This window comes from Rattus norvegicus, chromosome 5 (genome assembly GCF_021556685.1).
Source record: "Rattus norvegicus strain SHRSP/BbbUtx chromosome 5, alternate assembly SHRSP_T2T, whole genome shotgun sequence".
Lineage (NCBI taxonomy): Eukaryota > Metazoa > Chordata > Mammalia > Rodentia > Muridae > Rattus > Rattus norvegicus.
The window spans coordinates 52,719,854-52,742,218 of record NC_141538.1 but is presented as its reverse complement, the minus strand read 5'-3'; the positions used below and the strand labels follow the sequence as shown (position 1 = coordinate 52,742,218).

General features: G+C 44.4%; 1 protein-coding gene and 1 long non-coding RNA gene across 4 annotated transcripts in view; one reads left to right on the top strand and one right to left on the bottom strand.

Annotated features, from left to right (window-relative positions):
• The window catches only part of Gabrr1 (gamma-aminobutyric acid type A receptor subunit rho 1), a 69,009-nt gene extending 47,593 nt beyond the window's left edge, over positions 1-21,416 (bottom strand). The window contains exon 1 of the mRNA XM_087547792.1: positions 21,218-21,416. The gene's annotated coding sequence lies outside the window, so the exon portion shown is untranslated. The remainder of the gene's footprint in view (positions 1-21,217) is intronic.
• On the top strand, positions 11,565-22,002 carry LOC102555980 (uncharacterized). 3 transcript variants are annotated; one of them, XR_015620776.1, is made up of 4 exons: positions 11,565-12,074; positions 13,252-13,478; positions 17,668-17,767; positions 18,861-19,175. It is a non-coding gene; the product is annotated as an uncharacterized LOC102555980 (long non-coding RNA). The 3 variants fall into 3 exon arrangements; XR_015620775.1 differs by lacking the exon at positions 13,252-13,478; XR_015620777.1 differs by lacking the exons at positions 13,252-13,478; positions 18,861-19,175 and adding an exon at positions 21,535-22,002 and having other exon boundaries at positions 11,751-12,074.
• Positions 22,003-22,365: the final 363 nt, after the last annotated feature.

The window sequence follows — 22,365 nt, the reverse complement described above, 5'->3', positions numbered from 1 at the left end:
ATGTATATTCCTATATATAATATATGTATATGTTTCTAAATATATAAATATGTTATATATAAAAATCATGTGGTAGGTTTTGGGTTTGTTTTTTTGTTTGTTTGTTTGTTTGTTTGTTTCTTGTTGTTTTTTTGAGACCTGAAGAAAAAGTAATTGTCCTGAATGTTTACATACTAGAGGAAAAATTGTCTTTCTAGAAAAAATTGAGTTTCTAGAGTTCCTTGGCCTTGGTTTCCTTGTCTCGTTAGGATAGCGAACAATAAATGCTTTTAAAGATTTTTATTTATTTTACGTATGTGAGTACACTGTAGCTGTCTTCAGACACACCAGAAGAAGGTTTCGGATCCCATTACAGATGGTTGTGAGCCACCATGTGGTTGCTGGGAATTGAACTCAGGACCTCTGGAAGAGCAGTTGGAGCTCTTAACCACTGAACCATCTCTCCAGCCCAATAAATGCTTTTTAAAGTGCAGTCCGGAGCTGGAGAGATGTCTCAGTGATTAAGAGCACTGACTGCTCTTCCAGAGGTTCTGAGTTCAAGTCCCCAAAACCACAGGGTGGCTCCCAACCATCTGTGATGGGATCTGATGCCCCCTTCTGGTGTGTCTGAAGACAGCTACAGTGTAGTCTTATACATAAAATAAATAAATAAATCTTGAAAAAATAAAATAAAGTACAGTCCAGGGTTCCTTCTGATAACATCTAGACAGGGGCGAATTTGGAATTGCTCAACACCGAATGGCTCGATTTTGCTAAGCAAACTGCAAGAGGCTCCTGTGGAGATTAACACTCTTTCATGAACTTAAGGAGAGGACCGATTGAGCTAAACGCTGAACTAAATATTGGTCAGCACCTGACAACCATTCAACCTACAGAAATAGAGGCAGAGGATGTGATGTCTCCAGAGGTCAGGGTGAGCTCAGTGTGGTTAGTGAGCTGCGGTGCCTTGCTGATTTCAAGGATGAGTGACAAGGGGGGGGGACGTTCTGGGACCAAATACAACACAATGTCTAGGACAATGGGACACACCCTCCAGGAGTGCGAGCCTGAAGAGATTTTTGAATGCTAGATTAGAAAACGTTCTCCTAGGGCTTAGTACGTGAGTCCATTGCTCCTTGTGCCTGCTGCACAAACGTAAGGCCCTGAATTTGGTTGTCCAGGATATACACAAAGCCCAGGCATGGTATTGGGTACCTAACCTTAGCAGTGGGGTTTGAACAAGTGGATTCCTAGAGTTCACTAGCCCGTTCAGCCAGTCTAGATTCAATGGGATGTCCAATAAAAAAAAAATCATGTGAAGAGTCACAAAGGAAAGTATTGAGCCTTAATCTCTGGCCTCCACAGGCACCTGCACACACCCTACACATATCCCTTGTCATACAGGACATCCTCCAAGTGACTGGCACCATCCTCAGGAATTCTGCTGGGATGGCTGGCAAAAGATTGTCATAGCTGGGCAGTTGATGCTTACCTTCCCTCAGGGGGACTGGGGGGACAGGGGTGGGGGGAAGGGGAGCTCCGGCTTGTCCCCTGGATGATTGTCCTTAGCTTGGCAGAGGCAGGCTTGGTGGTGGCTGTGACTGGGGAGTGCAGAGAGGCTGGGAGAATTAAGCAGTGACCCTGTAGTTGAAGGCCAACTCCATGGCTCTCAATGGCAGCTCTTGATAAAAGAGAGACAGTCCACGGTTCGAAACAGTTTATTGTCATGGTGGAAAACGGACGCATAAAACCGTACCCACTTCTCAGAGTGGGCCTGATATTAAATACCCTTTCCAGGGAGAAGTGTCTGGGAAGGAACACTGATTGGCTAAGCCCTCCAGACCTCTAGGTTCCTCATTAGCATGGAGAACTCTGTCTTGAGCCTACGTAGCCAAAGAACATGTCTCTTGTATGTGAGAAATGTAGCACGTGTTCCAAGTCAGGAGCTGGCAGGGAACTGGGAGCCACCTAAACCTCAGGTGTGCACCCACTGAGCCTCCAGGTCTCGACCTGCTCTACGTCACCAAACTTCCTGGCATGGTTTTATGTCCTACAATTATATACAACTAGTATGTGCTGATAACAATACTGAAAATTAGCCTAGTCTGCTTATCAGAGTCCTGGTCTGTTTCCTATACGTTATGTCCTATAGGGTCCTGTGTGTGCAGAGCACTTTCACGGTGTGTGTGAGGAAGGCTGAACTGTACTTTGAATGCTACATTTTACATTTCGATTTTTATTATACTGATGATGACATGACTTAATACAAGGGAAGAAGCCTATTAAATTATTTTGTTTATAAAGTGAATGTTCTTGTGTGCATTTATGAGAGGGAGGGAGAGGAAGGAATAAGAGAGGGAGGAGGGGGGGGAGGAAGAGGGAGAAAAAGAGCCAGAGCCAGAAAACAGGCATATTTGGTCGCTTACCTGTGTTGGTGTTTGTTTTGTTCTGTTCTGTTTTGGTGTGTGTGAGTTTATGTGTGTGTATATGTCTGTGACTGTGTGTGTCTGTGTGCCTGTGTGTTCATGTATGAGTATCCACATGAAACCCCTACGATGATGCCTCTCAAGGCCAGTCCAACTCCATGGTTCCCTGCAGGGCTACATATTTTCCCCTGTGTCTACGGAATCTGTTTAGACATTAAGTCTTGGACAGGCAAATAGACATAACAAAGATATGATTCATGCAATGAGTAAGATTTGGGGGTATAGTTATTAACAGTTATTAATTTTATCATGTAGGAATTTATAATTAATAGTTATTATTTTTATCATGTAGGAATATATCAAAGAAAAATCCAAATATCTTAGACAGTTTTCGTATTATCAACTGCATGAGGATTTAATAAATTAAAAAAAATGGTGGGCTGGAGAGTTGGTCCAATGGTTAAGGGCATTGGCTGCTCTCCCTGAGTCCAATTCGCAGCAACCACATGGTGGCTCACAACCATCTGTCATGGGATCTGATGCCCTCTTCTGGTGTGTCTGAAGACAGCAACAGTGTACTCATATAAATAAAAATTAATTTTAAATTTTTTTAAAAGATAGCCATCACTTATAGTAAACATGTAATTATAGAATCAGCCTTTTTGGACCCCATTGAAATCCTGACTACATATCAGTTTTATGATATATATATATATACTTTAATTTTCCAAATTCTGCAAGACAAAACACATCCATCTGCCAAATTTCACTGTTTTGGGTACCTTTAGGGTTATTTTTGGCAGGTAATGGAGCTTGATTATACAAAGGACAACTAAGACATTGTCTATAGTTCCCTTGGCTTGTTGCCATGTTGTAGAAAAAGTTTTCAAGTCTATTGTTTGCATGATGACTTTTATGAAAATTTGCAGCTTCTAATACATGTTCTACTAATAACTGATCCTAGGGCAAACGGCCCTGGCAAACCTGTATGAGACCAAATATAGGCTATGTAAAATGGGCGATCTCTATTTCAAATTACCTGTTGTAGTTGTATAAATAATAAAGTTATTTCTGAACCATCTGGATATGTCAGCCCTCCTATGACTTTGGAAAGCCATGTTCTGCCAAGTCCTGCCTGTGCTGTGGACAGCCTGGATGATCAGTAACTGATTTGATAGCATTTTCAATACCTTTACCAGGAACATCTCCTATTTTGTGAATTGTCCCTGAAGTTGGGGGAGTGCTAATCTGTGTTTCCCAGAACGGCCACATAGGCCTTACTCTTCCTATTTGACCTTCTGGTCCTATACATTTAATCCACTTTAGGCTTTGTCCCAATCCCTAGGAGCTGTGTAGAAACCCTTTGAACAGGCCAAGTTGGATTCCAAGAATCTTGTATCCACTAGGCCTTCGAACATAATTTCATTTCATTGTAATTTCAACATTCATCTCTTATCATTTATAAAAGTTTGCCAAAATATCTGTTTTCTAGCACCTTCGGAATCTCCTGTTCTACCCACTGGAGCTGCTCTATTCCTGCTTAATGGCTTGATTTTTTTAGTTGCTCTCTAGAACAGTCTCTCCTTGGCTGACAGGAAACGAATGGCTCATCTTGTTTTTTTCTCATGGCCTGGGCAAAGCCCCTCAGAAGGTTTTCTGGAAGTAAGGAATTGCCTTGTCTATCTCTGGATGGTCTACAGTCACAAGCCTCGTGTCCACTCCTTCCACATCTTTTACAAACCCCAGGAGCTTTCTCCCTGGGCTCTCATTAGAAAACAATTTATCCTTAGGAACTGTTTGTCTACGTTTAGGAAATGACCTGGTCTTCCACAACCAAAGCACTGGACATTCTGAGTTCTCGTGCTTTTTGCAGTTGCCTGTCTAATCATAAGCAGGTCAGGAAGCAGGAGTTGATGCAGAGGCCATGGAAGGCCATGATGTTACTTACTGGCTTGCTTGAGATCCAGTCCTGACTTTCTTTGGTGATGAACAGCAACGTGGAAAGTGTAAGCTAAATAAACCCTTTGCTTCTTGGTCATGATGTTTTGTGCAGGAATAGAACCCTGACTAAGATAAATTGGTACCGGCATCTGTGACAACCTGACCATGTTTTGGGGAGGACTGTGGAAGGACTTTGGGACTTTGGGCTAGAAGAGCCATTGGGTGTTAGGAGCTCTGTGGGGTGTTCTGTAGGAGTTTGGAAGATAGAGAACAGTGCAGAAGATGGAGGCCTGGCTTGTGGGATTTCAGAGGGAAGATTAAAGACTCTTATCAGGGCCGTTGCTGTCTTGATTGTGAAGATTCTGTGGTTTTGGTTAGCTGGGGCTGAAGTATCAGCTGTGATTAACAAGATACCAGAACTACTAAAGGAAAACCTTTGCATTACTGGGACTATTGATGCTGGTCAGCTGGAGCTAAGAAATTAGTGGTGATTAAGAAGAGACCAGCGGAGAGAGACCTCACCGCCTGATCAGGTGGGCACTCCTGAGGCTGCAGAGCGGAGGAGACCACCAACACTGCCCACCCCTGCCCACATCCCTGGCCCAAGAGGCAACTGTATAAGGCCTCTGGGTTCCCGTAGGGGAGGGCCCAGGAGCGGCAGGACCCCTGCGCCTGAGACACCGCCGGAACCTGAAGGAAACAGACCGGATAAACAGTTCTCTGCACCCAAATCCCGTGGGAGGGAGAGCTAAACCTTCAGAGAGGCAGACACGCCTGGGAAACCAGAAGAGACTGCACTCTGTGCACATCCAGACGCCAGAGGAAAACACCAAACGTCATCTGGAACCCTGGTGCACGGAGGCTCCCGGAAAGAGCGGCGCAGATCTTCCCGGTTGCTGCCGCCACGGAGAGGACTTAGGCAGTACCCCACAAGCAAAATTGAGCCTTGGAACCACAGGTAGGACCAACTTTTCCCCTGCAAGAAACCTACCTGGTGAACTCAAGACACAGGCCCACAGGAACAGCTGAAGACCTGTAGAGAGGAAAAACTACACGCCCGAAAGCAGAACACTCTGTCCCCATAACTGGCTGAAAGAAAACAGGAAAACAGGTCTACAGCACTCCTGACACACAGGCTTATAGGACAGTCTAGCCACGGTCAGAAATAGCAGAACAAAGTAACACTAGAGATAATCTGATGGCGAGAGGCAAGCGCAGGAACCCAAGCAACAGAGACCAAGACTACATGGCATCATCGGAGCCCAATTCTCCCACCAAAGCAAACACGGAATATCCAAACACACCAGAAAAGCAAGATCTTGTTTCAAAATCATATTTGATCATGATGCTGGAGGACTTCAAGAAAGACATAAAGAACTCCCTTAGAGAACAAGTAGAAGCCTACAGAGAGGAATCGCAAAAATCCCTGAAAGAATTCCAGGAAAACACAACCAAACAGTTGAAGGAATTAAAAATGGAAATAGAAGCAATCAAGAAAGAACACATGGAAACAACCCTGGACATAGAAAATCAAAAGAAAAGACAAGGAGCTGTAGATACAAGCTTCACCAACAGAATACAAGAGATGGAAGAGAGAATCTCAGGAGCAGAAGATTCCATAGAAATCATTGACTCAACTGTCAAAGATAATGTAAAGCAGAAAAAGCTACTGGTCCAAAACATACAGGAAATCCAGGACTCAATGAGAAGATCAAACCTAAGGATAATAGGTATAGAAGAGAGTGAAGACTCCCAGCTCAAAGGACCAGTAAATATCTTCAACAAAATCATAGAAGAAAACTTCCCTTACCTAAAAAAAGAGATACCCATAGGCATACAAGAAGCCTACAGAACTCCAAATAGATTGGACCAGAAGAGAAACACCTCCCGTCACATAATAGTCAAAACACCAAACACACAAAATAAAGAAAGAATATTAAAAGCAGTAAGGGAAAAAGGTCAAGTAACATATAAAGGCAGACCTATCAGAATCACACCAGACTTTTCGCCAGAAACTATGAAGGCCAGAAGATCCTGGACAGATGTTATACAGACCCTAAGAGAACACAAATGCCAGCCCAGGTTACTGTATCCTGCAAAACTCTCAATTAACATAGATGGAGAAACCAAGATATTCCATGACAAAACCAAATTTACACAATATCTTTCTACAAATCCAGCACTACAAAGGATAATAAAGGGTAAAGCCCAACATAAGGAGGCAAGCTATACCCTAGAAGAAGCAAGAAACTAATCATCTTGGCAACAAAACAAAGAGAAGAAAAGCACACAAACATAACCTCACATCCAAATATGAATATAACGGGAAGCAATAATCACTATTCCTTAATATCTCTCAACATCAATGGCCTCAACTCCCCAATAAAAAGCCATAGATTAACAAACTGGATACGCAATGAGGACCCTGCATTCTGCTGCCTACAGGAAACACACCTCAGAGACAAAGACAGACACTACCTCAGAGTGAAAGGCTGGAAAACAACTTTCCAAGCAAATGGTCAGAAGAAGCAAGCTGGAGTAGCCATTCTAATATCAAATAAAATCAATTTTCAATTAAAAGTCATCAAAAAAGATAAGGAAGGACACTTCATATTCATCAAAGGAAAAATCCACCAAGATGAACTCTCAATCCTCATCTTCGGTTGGTTTATACACACGTGTGCAATTTCTAGGCTTGAAAGTAAAATGATGCTATCTGGTGCTGGATAGAGGAGCCTTATTTTTTATTATGGCAGCTCGTTATTTTTGTAACATAGTGATTTGGTTGAACACAATAAAGTACAGTAGTAACTGATCTCCCCTTCTTCCTGGATGAGTGAGGTGATGATTAAATGTTGATGTCAGCATCCTTGAGCATATTCAGATGAGCTTCTGCTTCTGTTGAAAAGGATGCTGTGTTTGATTGTGGTCCGAAGCTTTGAAGCACTACTTGGCATCTCCTTCCTTGGAGGTCTCACTGTTTAAACATAACAGATTTGATAGCTTGTTGGTAAGGTGAGGTCCAGCTTGTCTCCACTAGGTCATCTTCATGTGAATCCGGTGGTTATACGGTTTTGTTCTAGGGATATTTCATTTTTTTTTTTTTTGGTTCTCTTTTTCGGAGCTGGGGACCGAACCCAGGGCCTTGCGCTTCCTAGGCAAGGGCCCTACCACTGAGCTAAATCCCCAACCCCGATATTTCATTTTTTTAATAACGGTTTTAGCTGACATTCATGGAGAGAATGAATCCTTAGAACTGTGCCACTAGTGAAAGGAAATCCTGTCTAGAGTATGTTTCTTTACAAAGCTGTGTCACACCATCATTTGGGCCCTCTGCTGGAAAAGTAGAATCAAGTCTCAAATAATGCCTTTTAAATTGTATCCTCTAGTATTATAGATGTAGGACAGTACTGTATCATACCTCTGTGGATGTAAAATAGCTTGTACCTGCTTTATGATACGTAGTAGTGACCGTGCTTTATCAGAGCTGTTTTTAATGATGTTGCTCAGAATGTTTTCTTTCCAGATGATGATTGAGAAGCTAATTTAAAAAAAAATGATGCCAGGTACCACAAGAGTAACAGAACTGTGCTGTTTTCTTGGGTTTTGTTTTTTTACTTTTTTTTTTTTTAATGGAGTGTGCTGGATGTCTCTACAGTTTTGTTCAGATGACTGCAGAACCTGGAAAAGCGGTTGCTGCTGTTGATGCATAACACACTGCTATTATTGGTCTTTTTATATAAATATAAATATATATACAGATATATAATTTGAATTTTTTGAAACTTTAGCTGTGCTGTCAACTTTGGAAAAAAGTATCCCCGTTTACTGTGTTGAGTTGGCACTGTACAGAAATTAACAGCCATATTGGTCTAGAAATGTTGAACTTAAGTTTTTTCCATTTGTACAGGGGTAACACACTGTATTAAATATGTAAGGTCTTATCTACGTGGGTTTGATTACAAAAACTAATAAAGTATTCTCTAATTTAAAAAAAACATGTAAGAGATAATATTAATAGTAAAAAAAAAATCCTTAAGTGATGACTAGACAGAATATTATTCTCAAGAAGAATTTCTGAAAAATAAGTACATGTGCTCTGATAATAGCTATTCATTTAATTAATAATTATTTATAAAAAGACAAAAAAAAAAAAAGAAGAGACCAGCATCACTGAGGTGAAATCTTCTGGGAAGTGTTTTCTGAGAGCACAAAGAAGCTGTGTTCCAGAGATAGCCAAGGTTGTACCTCATGCTGTGGCTGGACTTGGTAATGTGTAAGAGTCACCCAGGTGTACTGGTTGAAGGCATGAAGGGGTCATGAAGAACAGCTGAGGGTGGGCTCTGTGTGAGGCCATGGGAGGCCATTGGTGAAGGCGCAGCCTCAATCCAGTTGACAGCCCAGGACTGAAGGGGTCATGCAAAGAAGCTGAGGCTTGGCACATGAAGAGAGCCTATGAGAGGCTATTGGTGAAGTCTCATTGCAGCGGAAGATAACAGTGTTTTGGAGATGCCAGTACCATGAAATGACCACCAAGAACAGCAGCAGCAGTGGAGTTCAGGCATCTGGAGCCTAGAAGACAATGTGTGTGCTACAAAGGGCAGAGCTGGAGAAGTGACCCAAGCCCCTGGAGGAGCCCAGAAGATCGTGAGTGGATCCCAGACATTGGACAGTTAGTTTGATTTTGCTTTTGATTGTGACTCTGCCCTGATGTTTCCCTCTTGAAGGAAGAAAGTATTTTAGTGAAGCCCACAGTTAAAAGACTTTGAATTTTAAGAGTGGAAATTTTAAAGGAATTGAAATTTTAATATGTAAGAATTTGTAAAGACTGTGGGATTTTTAAAGTTATTTAGATCTAGGGGATGAATAAGAAACTAAGGGTTGAGGCTTAATAGTGATGTGTTTGTGTGTCGAGTTGACAAGGGGTCGATTGTACTGGCTGGTTTTATTCGTCAACTTGACACAAACTGGAGTTATCACAGAGAAAGGAGCCTCAGTTGAGGAAATGCCTCCATGAGACCCAGCTGTAAGACATTTTCTCAATTAGTGATAAAGGTGGGAGGACCCAGCCCATTGTGGGTGGTGGTCTTGGGTTCTATAAGACAGCAAACTCAATAGGCGAGGGGAAGCAAGCCAATAAGTAATATCCCTCCGTGGCCTCTGCATCAGCCCCTGCTTCCTGACCTGCTTGAGTTCCAGTCCTGACTTCCTTTGGTGATGAACAGCAATGTGGAAGTGTAAGCTGAATAAACCCTTTCCTCCCCGACTTGCTTCTTGGTCATGGTGTTTGTGCAGAAATAGAAACCCTGACTAAGACAAGTGGAAATGGAATTCTGTCTGCTTTGGGGACCCTTTCTTCCTCCTGGGTTGCCTCATCCAGCCTTCCTGAGGGATGGTGCCCAGTCTTATCTCCGGTTGTCTTTCCATGTTTGCTTGCTATCCCTGGGAGGCCTGACCTTTTCTAAAGGGAAATGGAGGAGGAGTGGGTGGATGAGAATGGGGAAAACTGGGAGGGGAGAGAGGAGTGGAAACTGCAGTTGGGATGTAATATATGAAAGAACAATTTTTTTAAATTATTAAAATGAATTTTTTCATAAAACAGAAATTCTAGGACATCAGATGGTTTGATTTCAGGATCCCTGGTGCAAGAAATATCTGGGTTTCTTCCTTCCATCTTTATGCCACCTTCTTCTTTTGGCCATCTTGTTTATGGTTGCAATATAGATGCCAACAGCAACAAATTTGCTCATTCGTCTCTGGTAGAAAAGACTCCTTTCAGTGTATGGAAGATGACCCCTTCCTTGTCCTAGCTGATTAGCTTTTCCAGAGGATAAATGTGCTCTGATTGCCCTGGACTAGACACAGTCTCTCCTGGACCTGGAGTAGCACACTTGCAAAACCAATTCTGTCCTAATTAGGATGGCAGCACTCAGGGTAAACCAGAAGCTGTCAGTGAGGACCCCATATCAGGCGCAAGGCCTTCCCTCTGAGCTGAATGTGTAACATTCCCTGGCCACTCTTCCCAAAACCTCTTGGGCCTTATGGTCACTAAGTCACAATCTGTTTTTGAAAGTTGAGCTAAATCTGTAATGGCTGCGAGCCAGAGGCTCTCTCTACCACAAGGAGCTAAAATGGTGGCTACGGTCACAGGATAGGGAGGGGAGGGTGAAGGGAAGGAAAGAGGGTGAGCTGGCTCTTCTAAAAACAGGCTTCTAAGTTAAAATGGACTTCCTTTGGGAAAGTTCAGCCTTGTCTCCCTCTGCTGGTATCTTGGTAAAATCATATAAAACACCCTTGATCAGCTGTGGTGAACTTAAAAGTCTGCCTTTAAAGTTCACCACAGGCTCCCTGGGGTCAAGCATAACTTCACCAAAGTCTCCAGCTTCTTGATGATGGAACTTGATGTGTTCGTTGTGACTCCCAATGCCTGGGGCCATGTCTGTGGGACCGCTGTGCGGAAGAGATGTGTGATGAACATTTATGTGACTTGTCTGAGGACCAAATACAAAGAGCCCTCTTCCCTTGTGCCCCGAAACAGTCGCTGGGCTCGTTCTGAACGATGATAGTTCAAAGCATTTACTTAGCGGTTTCACTTCCTGGCCTCAGAACAGGTGTGAGAGGCTCGATATGCAAAGCTGTGCGCCCGGACCACAGTCAAGATGCCATCCCCACGAGAAACACCTGATCTGTCAAAATGCCACCGCCCCCTGAAGGCTTCTAACAGTCTGAGATGCCTTCGTTCTTGGGATGGCTCTGGGCATTTTCTTGGAAAATGCTCTGCCTGGCCTCTCTACCGCCACCCTAGCTTTTCATGGTAGCCGTCTCTATACTTACATCATTTTAAATAAGTAAATAAATAAATATTTATTTTCACTTTATGCTCTGCTTCCCCCTGAGCGGTGAACGTAGAGGTCAGAAGAGGATGCTGACTTGCTCTCCTAATAAAGGTCCCCCCTTCCCTTTAAAGCTGCGGTCCTGTTGGCCTCTTACGTACACGCACCACTTCCTGTCAAATGTTCTCTTTCCCACCTCAAAACCTGCTTGTGGTCTCAAGGTCACCTCGGTGTGTTGTTGTAAAAATATAAAGATAAAAAAAATAGTTGTCTTTTATCCCGATAGGTCCTGCATCGCGGTGCCCCAAGATAATTGCCCACTTAAACATGCAAAGCCCGGCACCATCCATCCCTTAGGAACATTGATAACAACCTGTAAATACACAGAGCGAGAGCTTTATATCAGCCTTCATCATCCTGCCATGGCTTCCCTCTCTCTCCCCCTCCTGTCTCTCCCTCTCTCTGCTCCAGTCCCCTCCTCTTCCTTCACACTTTTCTCCCACCCATCCTTCCTTCTCATCCAATGACAGGCCTCCTTCTATCTTGTGCCTGCCTCACCTGTGACATCATCCTACATCGGTGACCACATTTTCTAAAGGGAATGGCTTGTGCATCTGATTCCCCTTCCAGGACTGACCTATGCTGCTCTTTCCTCTGTTTCAAAGAGAGACCAGAGATCAGTCAGCTGAGGCTGCAGCCTGGTCACTGTCCTAGCACAGGACCTACCAGCCCTGCCGAATGCAGATTCCCAGCCTTCAGACTAGAGATGTGCATGCCATGAAGCCACCAAACCTGTGCACTTCGTCACGGCAGCCGGAAGTCCTGAGCCAGCTGTGCTGCAGCTGCTGGAGGGAGAACCACCGCACACCTCCTAGCACTTACATGCTGCTCTCAGGTTGGTAAGACTCTCTGGACACTGTTTCGTTGTATGAGGGTGGACTCTGCTGTAACTCGGAGAAACAGTTTTGTTCTCACCTTCTAACTGTACCTCAAACCATGCCTGTTTCCTTTAATTGATTGCAATCGGTATTTAGCAACTGTAAAACATTGTTGGGGGAGGTATTGTCTTGTGCTTTGTGCTAACCGATTCTTTTACATTCTCTGCCCTCAACCCGGTATCTATCCCGTGCAAGGCTCGGGCTGTGCCTATCTTGTGAAGAGTAAGAGGTCATTACACACAGAGATAAGCACCAGGGAGCCAGAAAAAGTTGAGGACGCAGGCTTGTCTCTTTAAGGAAAGAGATGTTTACCCGTCTTCCACCCAGAATGCTGGGAGGGGGTGTAGTTTGCGACCTGGTGACCTATCTGTAGGCCAGATATCACCAGAATCCCCTGGAATTTTGTTTGTTTATCCCAGGCTTTTACACCTATATCTTAAACATGGCTTTTCAGTCCGTTAAACTCATCCTTACAAGGGAAGCCATTTGTACTTTACAGCAACAGCCTAAGTGACTTCTGTGTCATCTTAGGGACTGGCCACTCCTGACTCCCACAGGCACTGGTTTACCTCAGTCATTCTCCTTAGTCCCTGTCTTCAGCATTGCTTCTAAGTTAACAGAACTCATCCTTATGGAAGAAGGTGCACGTACTTTGTAAAGGGCTTCGAAGTAAACATGTTTTAAGCATGTGGTACACATGGGACTGAGTTAATTGCCATCGGAAAACCTTTTTTTCCCAAAATTGTGCTGTACTTGAATGTGGTTAAAATAAACTGTCTGGGGTTAGACTCCAATAGTTTGAACCAGTGCCGTCTAAGTCACCATGAACTGAGTTTCATTCTTGTCTCTCATCTGGTGGTTTCACTGTGGGCCATTATGTATGCAGCAATGCCCTCCCCCAACACACACACACACACACACACACACACACACACACCTGTCACTTTCTTAGATAAGTACATGCCTGCCTTAAATATGGCCTCATAAGCACAATTAACCAAACAAAGACAGATTAAATGGGCTTCATCAAAATGACAACTATTGGGTTTCAGCAGTCATCATAAGACAGTTAGAGAATCAGTTGTCTGGAGAAACTATTTGCAAAGCATAAATCTGATATGGATTTGTATCTAGACTATATAAACAATTCCTGAAACTCGGTGATGAAGAGGCAGCCAAATTTTAAAGTGGGCAAGCGATTTGAATGAACATTTGCCAAAGAAAATACAAGAGGCACCCATAAGACACAGAAAACTCAGCACCACTGTCAACAGGAAAATGTGAAACCAGGCCACAAAGAGAACACTTCATCCCTGCTGTGGAGAGCGGCCTAAAAAAAGAGAAGACAATATAAAGTGTTGGTGAGGATCTGGGAATGTTAAAAGGCCTCCCGTATTGCTGTAAGGAATATTAAAGGATGCCTGCACTTTGGAAAATAGTTCCTCTAGGGGTTAAACACAGAGTTACCCTATAACAGCAATTCTACTCTTAAAATATTCTACTCTTGGGGCTGGAGAGATAGCTCAGCGGTTAAGAGCACTGACTGCTCTTCCAGAGGTACTGAGTTCAATTCCCAGCAACCACATGGTGGCTCACAACCATCTGTAATGGGATCTGGTGCCCTCTTCTGGTGCATCTCAAAACAGCTACACTCTACTCATAAACAAAAATTAATAAAAAAAATTTTTTTAAATATTCTACTCTTAAAATATTATACCCAGAAGAATTGTTTAAAAGTCTCTATAAAAACTTCTGCATGGATGTTCATTGCAACATGTATAATAGCCAAAAGTCAAAAGAAATCAAATGTCTTTCTATGATGGAAGAATACATTGCTATAAAAGCGCTCTCTCTCTCTCTCTCTCTCTCTCTCTCTCTCTCTCTCTCTCTCTCTCTCCTTGAGATAGTTTCACAGACAGTTTCCCTCTCAGTTTCTCTCACACTGCTGGAAAATCCTAGGCCTAGGCAAACCGTTCTTCCTCGGGCTCTGGTCCTACAGCTCGAAGGCATTGGGCCCACAGCTCAGCCACTAGGTTACTGCATGATGACCTGGCAAGTCTAATCCTGGCTGCTTGTTATTAGCTATTAATTTGTCCTCAGGACGCTGAAAGCGATAATAGTAACAGCCTCTACTCTCATCCAATGGGTATCTGGCATTCATCCATACCTCTAGGCTCCCCTCTGGGATACCTCCAGGCTCGCTCAAAGGTAATATCTTCACCACTACTTAAAGGCTGCGGAATTCACAGGCTAAATCTGACTCCAATCCCCACTAATAACTCTAAAGCTACCTAACGGTGCTTTAAAAACAAAACAAAAAACAAAAAAACCCTCCCACCAGCCATCCAAATAATGGAAAGATTGTTGTGTAGACTTTTCCCCTCATTTGCTCCAAACCACCTATTCTTCCACCCTCCGATTTCCGCTCTCCCCCTCGCTCTCTCCCTGCCCGACCTGACCCCACGGTGCACATGATTGCTGCAGAGTTGCAGGAAGCAGGCTGTCCTGAGCACAGCTACAGGTGCTCACACCCTCCCCGATTCACTGCTCTCCACCGCTGCCCGTACCCTACTCTGCCAAGCCGCCGCTGCCAGTTGTGTGTTCCATCGGGCAGTCATAAATCCCCGTGCTTACTCAGATCCTCCACGGTGACAGGGGCAGCCTACCGTAACAGGCAGAGACCTCCTGTCCCATTCTAAGGTGTAACTAACATGTGACTTTCCTCCACAGGTAGAGCTGCCATCTTACCTAAGGGCAGTCACATGAGTGGCCATAGCTTCAGCGCCGTCTTGTTAAAGACAGTCTCATGACTATCGGCCATCTATGTTATGCGCTGATAAGATTTTCTTATGCTATCACTTCAGCACCACCTTAGCTAGCGGCTGTCGCATGACTGGTTATAGCTTCAGCTGACTCATTTCCTCCAGCTCCTCTCCTCTCTTCTACTTACATTTTCTCTGGGGCAGGCACTGAGCTGGGTATTTGAGTTTATTTGCTTTTAGTTTCTATTTTTCCTATGCTGGGGTTGACCTTAGGTCTTAGCAACTCCACACAAAGGCTTTTCTACCAAGAGAGCTCCCACCACCCATTTGCTTCTCGTATCTACCCCAATAAGTAAGAACCACCACCTTTAAAAATTGTTTTTACATGAGATGAAAATACATGGAAATTAAATGGCTCAAAATCACACAGCTCGCAAAGTCCCTTCCTTCTTTTCTTCCTCTTAATTTCTTTTACTTTTGAGACAGGGTTTCGTGTAGCCTGGCTATCTTCAAACTTACTCTGTAGCCCTGAAGGTCTGATCCTCCCTGCCTGAATGCCACCGTGTCCAGTTTATGCAGTTCTGGGAAGCAAGCCGAGAGTTTCTAGAATGTGGGCTAACACTCTCTCCCGGGAGCCCACAAGGTGCATACTTTTACTCTCTAGACTCCTGCCTCTACATGCAATAAGACTAAAATATCTCAATCGCCAACAGGAAATGATGTGATGTAAGTAGCTGGCATAGGGCCTAGGGCCTAGAGGGCTCTGATAGAGAGGAGTTGGTCAGTCTTGTCTTTCATGAGTGCAGTGAGCATCTTTCATGTGCTAAGCACTGTCCTGGACCCTAAAACGAAGCAGTTAGAAACACAAGCAACTCCTTGCCCTGGGGGAACTTCCTTTAGCATGTGTTCCCCTTCTGCCCTGTATAGTTTTACCCTCCCCCTGCCCACTCCACACCTCTTACCACCACCAAGTGCCCTGCCTGCACTTAGAGCTCCACTCTGCAGCCTCTCAAATGCCATGGTAGCGGGACAGTACCCATGGATGCCTGCTTCCTTGTGAGGCATGACACAAGGGAGTGGGAAAAGGGGGAAGCAGAGAAATGGCTGCAGAAAACACTGGAGAACGCTGGGCCTGAAACAGTCAGCCCTGTGGGTGGCAGGCCCTGCCTGTCTCTCCCATCCTTTGAACCCACACCACCAGGAAGCCAAAGGCTTCTAGATAAATCCAAGGGGTATTTAAAGAAGAAAATGGGGGCTGGAGAGATGGCTCAGTGGTTAAGAACACTGACTGCTTTTCCAGAGGTCCTGAGTCCAAATCTCAGCAACCACATGGTTGTTTGCAACCATCTGTAATGAGATCTGATGCCCTCTTCTGGTGTGTCTGAAGACAGCTACAGTGTACTTACATATAATAAATAAATAAACGTAAGAAAAAGAAAACGCAAACGTCCCCCAACAAACAATTACCAAAGCAAAATCGAAAGAACAGCAATGACAAAACGAACAACAGCAGCAATAAAGCCAGCAGGAAGCTGCCAAGTGGAACTGACCGGAGCTGGGGGCTGCTGTTGCTATCTGCTTCCACAGCTCACCACACAACCATACTTCACCACCGGCTCTTGGAGGATCAGGTCCCTGTGATAGCCATGGTTGGTGGTTGAGGGGTTGCTCTCATTTGGGCTGGTGGGTTTGCCCAAGAGCAGGGCAGATAAGTTGCTGAGGAACAACAAGTGTGGGCTGGCCTTGGTCATGGCTTGGTCAGTGGCCTCGTAGCCACACATTTTACTCATCCCTGACTTCCACCTCTTGTCTCCCGGAGTCCCAGGGAGTGTGGCCTCAGACCATGTCCAGAGAAAAGCCTCCACATCCAGACAGTATTCTCCTAGAGAAATGTATTTCTGACTTTAGTACCAGCCTAGAGAGAGGAAGTGGGGAGAGATCACAGGCCACAGAAGATTTAGGAACTTGGGAGTCAAAGGTCAGATGTTAACTTCTAAAAGATTTATTATTTGTGTGTGTGTGTGTGTATGCGTGTGTGTGTGTGTGTGTGTGCGCGCGTGCGTGCATGCGTGCCTCTATGTGTGTGCTCATGTGTGTGTATCTGTGTGCATTTGTGTGTGCCTCTGTGTGTGTATCCATGTGGGTATGTCTCAGTGCGTGCCCACGTGTGTCTGTGTCTGTGTATCTGTGTGCATCTGTGTGAGTGTGTTTGTCTATGTGTGTGCATGTGTATGAGTTTATGTGCACTAGAGTTACAGATGGCGGTGAGCTTCGAAATTTGGATGCTGGGAATTAGCCAGGGTCCTCTGAAAGAACAGCCGGGTATTCTTAAATATTCATAACCACTGAACCTTCTCTCCAGCCCAGTTCTTTAAGAAGACAGGTATGGTATTGACATTAGCCCGCGCTGACTTTTCAACTCAGATCTTCCTACCTCAGTCTCCACCACTCATGGCTCATTAATGTTTTCTAAGCAGTTCCCCCAGGTAATCCATCACATTCCCTCAGGGCTGAGAACAGCTCAAGGGACATAAGGGAAGAGCACATAGGACAGTGTTGAGGACAGACATTCAAGTACCCTCTATAGAAGCCGCTCGAATGTCAGCCTTTGTATCATCTATGAGAGCCACGGCTGTGTCCACCCAACGTGGGGGGCAGAGGAGGGCACAAATACTCCTAAGGTCTGAGGCGTGGACCTGACGACCCCGTCATAGGCTCTGTTCCTATACCACTGCCCCTCCAATCCCAGCGCTGTTTATGCTTATTTATTTATATTCTATTTTTACAGGTTAGGGGATCCACCATTGAGAAGACAACGTTCATTCGGGACAAGTATGCCACTATGTCATTTTTTTAAAATTCTCTAAGCAATCAGCCACAGCCCTTCGGTAAGCAGCATTTTGGTTTCGAATTAAGCTAAGGTTTTTCTTCTTAACCGAGGATGGGATGAATACTTGCACCTGGTCTCCAGCCTACACCTTGCCCTCTGGTCATTCAGCCCTTCTCAGTGTTTATGTTCCTTGCTCCAACTTGTCTGTCTCTGCTCCCTTCAGAGCTCTCTTCCCAGGTTCAACCATAGTCTTTTGTTGGTTGACAATCCAGTAACAGGTCCTGCTACTTCACACACTACCTCTTCTCTTCTTCCCGCTTCATGGCCTCTCTTAGTCTAGTAGTCTGAATTCTTATCTGCCTCCCAGACCAGCACTAAGCGCTTTTTATTTGACATTTTCCTGCCACACTCCCCCACCCATCCTCCATGCAGAACCCTTTTTTCTTTCTCTTTCCCAGTCCTTGTGGATCTTGTTTTACACACAGCTGAACTTTCTCTGCTATTATGGTCATTGTTTTTCTTCAATGGTTTCCTCAAACAGTTTTTAAATTCCTGGTCTTCCTTCTACAAATGTTTACAGAAAGAAAAAGCCAATGAAAAGCAGTTCTGGAGGGTTCTAGCTTTCCACACGTAAACTAACACAATCTCTGACCATCTTCCACAGACACGGCCCAGACCAGATAAGTAGAATTCCTTGGGTTTAGTCTGAGTAGAGGGAACGTTCCTACCAGAACTGTGGAACTAGAAGGCTGTGTTCATGAGACATTCATGGCTACCTCCCTCTCTCCTCATGACCGCCACATCTAACAGGGAAGGAAAGCCCATCTGAAGTGAGAGCAGAGACAGGTACTGAGAAATGACTCTGGAGAGACATAGGGAGTCCCACCTCAACTCTGTAAGTCCCCATGATGGTCAGCTTTTGTTCTATGAGCCCTTTGGTGTTTAATTTGCACGATTTATGCCCCTGGCACCTAACTGGGATTATACAAACATATATGCCATTGGCAAATCAATTACCCAAACTATTTATTCCTTACTTAGAACCCTTCTCGGTCCACACTTGATTTTCAAATCTAATCTCTTCTGTACATTATAAATGGCATTTATTTACCATCCCCTGAACACACTTGTACTTTCTTTCTTACACCCAGACTGAAGCAAAACAGTTCCTATCTGTGAAGGTTTGCATACGACGCTCGGCCCAAGGAGTGGCACTATTAGGTGTGACTCTGTTGGAGTAGGTGTGGCCTTGTTGGAGTAGGTGTATCACTTTGGGTGTGGGCTCTAAGCCCTCCTGCTAGCTGCCTGGAGGCCAGGATTCTCCTAGCAGCCTTTTGATGAAGATGTAGAACTCTCAGCTCCTCCTGCACCATGCCTGCCTGGATGCTGCCATGTTCCTGCCTTGATGATAATGGACTGAACCTCTGAACCTGTATGTCAGCCTCAATTAAATGTTGTCCTGAGGATTGCCCTGGTCATGGTGTCTGTTCCCAGCAGTAAAACCCTAACTAAGACACTACCCATTGCTCAAAAATTACCACTTGGTTCAATCCCAGGTTTCAGACTGCCCCCCCCCCAAAAAAACCTGCAAAAAGTACATCTCAAGTCCTGTGGTATTATTTCCCTCCTTTCAGCCACATTCTCTGTAGTATACACTCCTCAGTGACTGAGATGTTTCCTACTGACTTACCCCCAACCCACTTCCAGCAGGAACACTTGATAGGCAGTACAGAACCCCTTGGTATCTGTAAACCACACCTAGTTTTGAATAGCATCTATTTCTTTTTATTTTTCTAGTAGGAATATTTTTTTACAATTTAATATTAATCACTGGCCTGCCACATGCAATTAGCAGCATTTGTTTTCTTTCTTAGTGGTACCCAAAATCAGAGTACCTATCGTATCTGATATATCTTAGATTCTGGGAAATAAAGCACCATTCAAATGCCCCATAACACGGGTTCATTCCAGTCTCCTCAGTATTTCCCCAGCACTGGCCACTTCCACTCCTGTCTCCACTTGGCCTCCTTTCATTTTTCTCAAGCGGAAGCAGACCCTGAGATCACAATGGGCCTGTGAAAGACAAAAGTGTTGCAATCGCGTGGCTGTGCTGCACAGTGGGATCACTTAGGATTCTAAACGTTGTAGGATTCATCCCAGTTACTAGTGAGAACATCCTTCGTTCTGTGAAGAGGCAGCTTAGCAAGCCACAGTTCATGAGGGCAACGTAGTCAGTGAGGATTCATAACAGAGCAGTACTGTATACCTAAGGATTGTAACTAAGATTCGAGGCTTTAGACAAACCCAGAAGCCCTATCCCACACAGCTAGCCATTCTAATACGCAGTTCTTCGCTGAACTACAAAACTGGAAAACCCAGTGACCTTGGCCAGGCAGGTCCAGGGAAGGGGAGCTGTCCCTCTGGCACTGGTGTGGTAGAGACCTACCACGAGCCTTACCATGGAACAGCTGGGCTCTCACCCGTCCTTCCCACAGTCTGGGATCACTGAAAGGAATGACCTGCCCATGTGTCCTTTACTCTGCGTTTCCAAGCTTCCTTTCTCCTCCCATCTGTTCACACAGGCTAATCCCTTCATCTATGACAGCAGTTCTCAAACTGCGGGTCACAACCCCTTTGGAAAACCTCTATCTCCAAAACCATTGACATTATGAGTCATAACATTAGCAAAATTACAGACAGAAAGTAGCCACAAAAATAACCTTATGATGGGGGTACGGGGGTCACCGCAACATGAGGAACTGTATTAAAGGGTTGCAGCATTAGGAAGGTTGGGAACCACTGCTCTGAGGATCCCTCCATCCAGTAAGAAAGCCTCAGGTATTGGTGGCTATTGAAGTCAGTGCTAAACTATGGCCAGTGCCACTGAGAACCGAATATCAATTTTATTTAACTTTAATTAAAATTTAAATATGTGGGTGGCACATGGCTATCATATCAGAGAGCACATGAACAGACCACTACCTCAAACAGAAGCCAAGGCCCTACACTGAACTCAAAAGTTCCAGGAAGCAACTGTTTGGGGATTGTAAGAGAAAGGCAGCTGACCCTAACCCCAGACGCTCTCTGGTTATAAAAGGCCCAACAGACCATGCAGTCTCAAAAACAACTTGTCTAAGGAGAACACCCAACTTCCCCATTCTACCCCAACAAATCTCTCTTCCTCTTCCCTGTTCTAGGCAAAAAAAAAAAAAAAAAAACCAACCTAGGGCTTGTAATTTGCATTCTCTTGAATTCCGGTCATTGAGTAACTGGGTCCTATGACCTGACCATTGTGTGGCCGGGATTCATGATGCGGCCTCTCTGGCAGTAAACCAAGTCTGCTCTAGCTGTTTGAGGTCACTCAAATTCTCATCTTTTCTTCCCACAAACTTAATTCTTGCTTCTCCTGGCAGAGACCTAGCATGTAATTGGCCCCATGTTTCCTATCCAAATGCCCATCTGTGAAGAGCGTCTGAGGGACATCTTTCTCCTTGAGACCCAGTCTTACCTTTTTCTTTCCTTCTTCAAAATTCACAGCACATGTTGAAGACTTACTATGGCTCTAACACACGATTTAAATGTGGCCCTCAAAGATTCATGTGTTAGAAACTCAGTGATAATTATATCCAAAAGCAGGGCTTTGAAAGGCTTCTGTGGTTTGAATATAAATGTCTCCCGAAGGCTTATGTGTCTGAATGCTCTGTCTCAAAGGGTAGCACTATTTTAGGAACCATGGACTCTTTGGGACATGTGGCCTGGCTACATGTTGGTTGGTTTTAAAGGTTATATCTGCTTATGGTTCTCTGCTATCTGGTCCACTTATAGGAGTCTCAGCCACACATTCCTGCCAATCTGACCTCTTCCCCACTACAGCAGACTACAACCAAGATCTAAAATAAATTCATCCACCTTTAAATTCCTTCTGTCAAGAACTTTGTCACATCAGCACAAAAGTAACTAATACAGGAAACAGAGTTAGAAGACAAGATTGGATGAGGCCCTTTTTCTGGGACTTCCCACCCTCTAGAAGCAGTCAGGTACCTGCTCAGCTTCCAGAAAGGCTGGAGACTAAGATCAGTCATGTGGACCATCAACCATGCCAAGCTTCCATAAAGCCTTTGTACACCTTGATTGGTGTTGCACATGCCCTTGCTGGGGAAAGCAAGCACAATCTTTATAGGTCCAATGGGAGTCAGCAATTCAGAGTCCTGCATCTGTCTCTCCCGGACCCTCTCCTATGCGCCTCTTTTCTTTGGTGAGTCTAGTTTAACATTATAATAATAAACAACCACGAAAATAATGGCTCTTCTGAGTTCTGTAAGTCCGTCTAGAGCAGAGGTTCTCAACCTGTGGGTCCTGACCCCTTGAGAGGTCAAATAACCTTTTCACAAGGGTCACAAATCAGAAATCCTGGATGTTACATATTTTCATTACAATTCATAACAGTAGCAAAATTACATTTATGAAATAAAGAACGAAAATGAGCTTAGAGTTGCAGGGTTGCCACAAAATAAAGAACCGTGTTAAGGGGTCGCATCTTTAGGAAGATCGAGACCCATTATTCTAGAGAATTCTTAAATCTCAGAATAGCCTTAGAAGCTTACTGAGTTTGCTCACTCAGGGTAAGACAGGTCACAGCGGAAACTGGACACACCT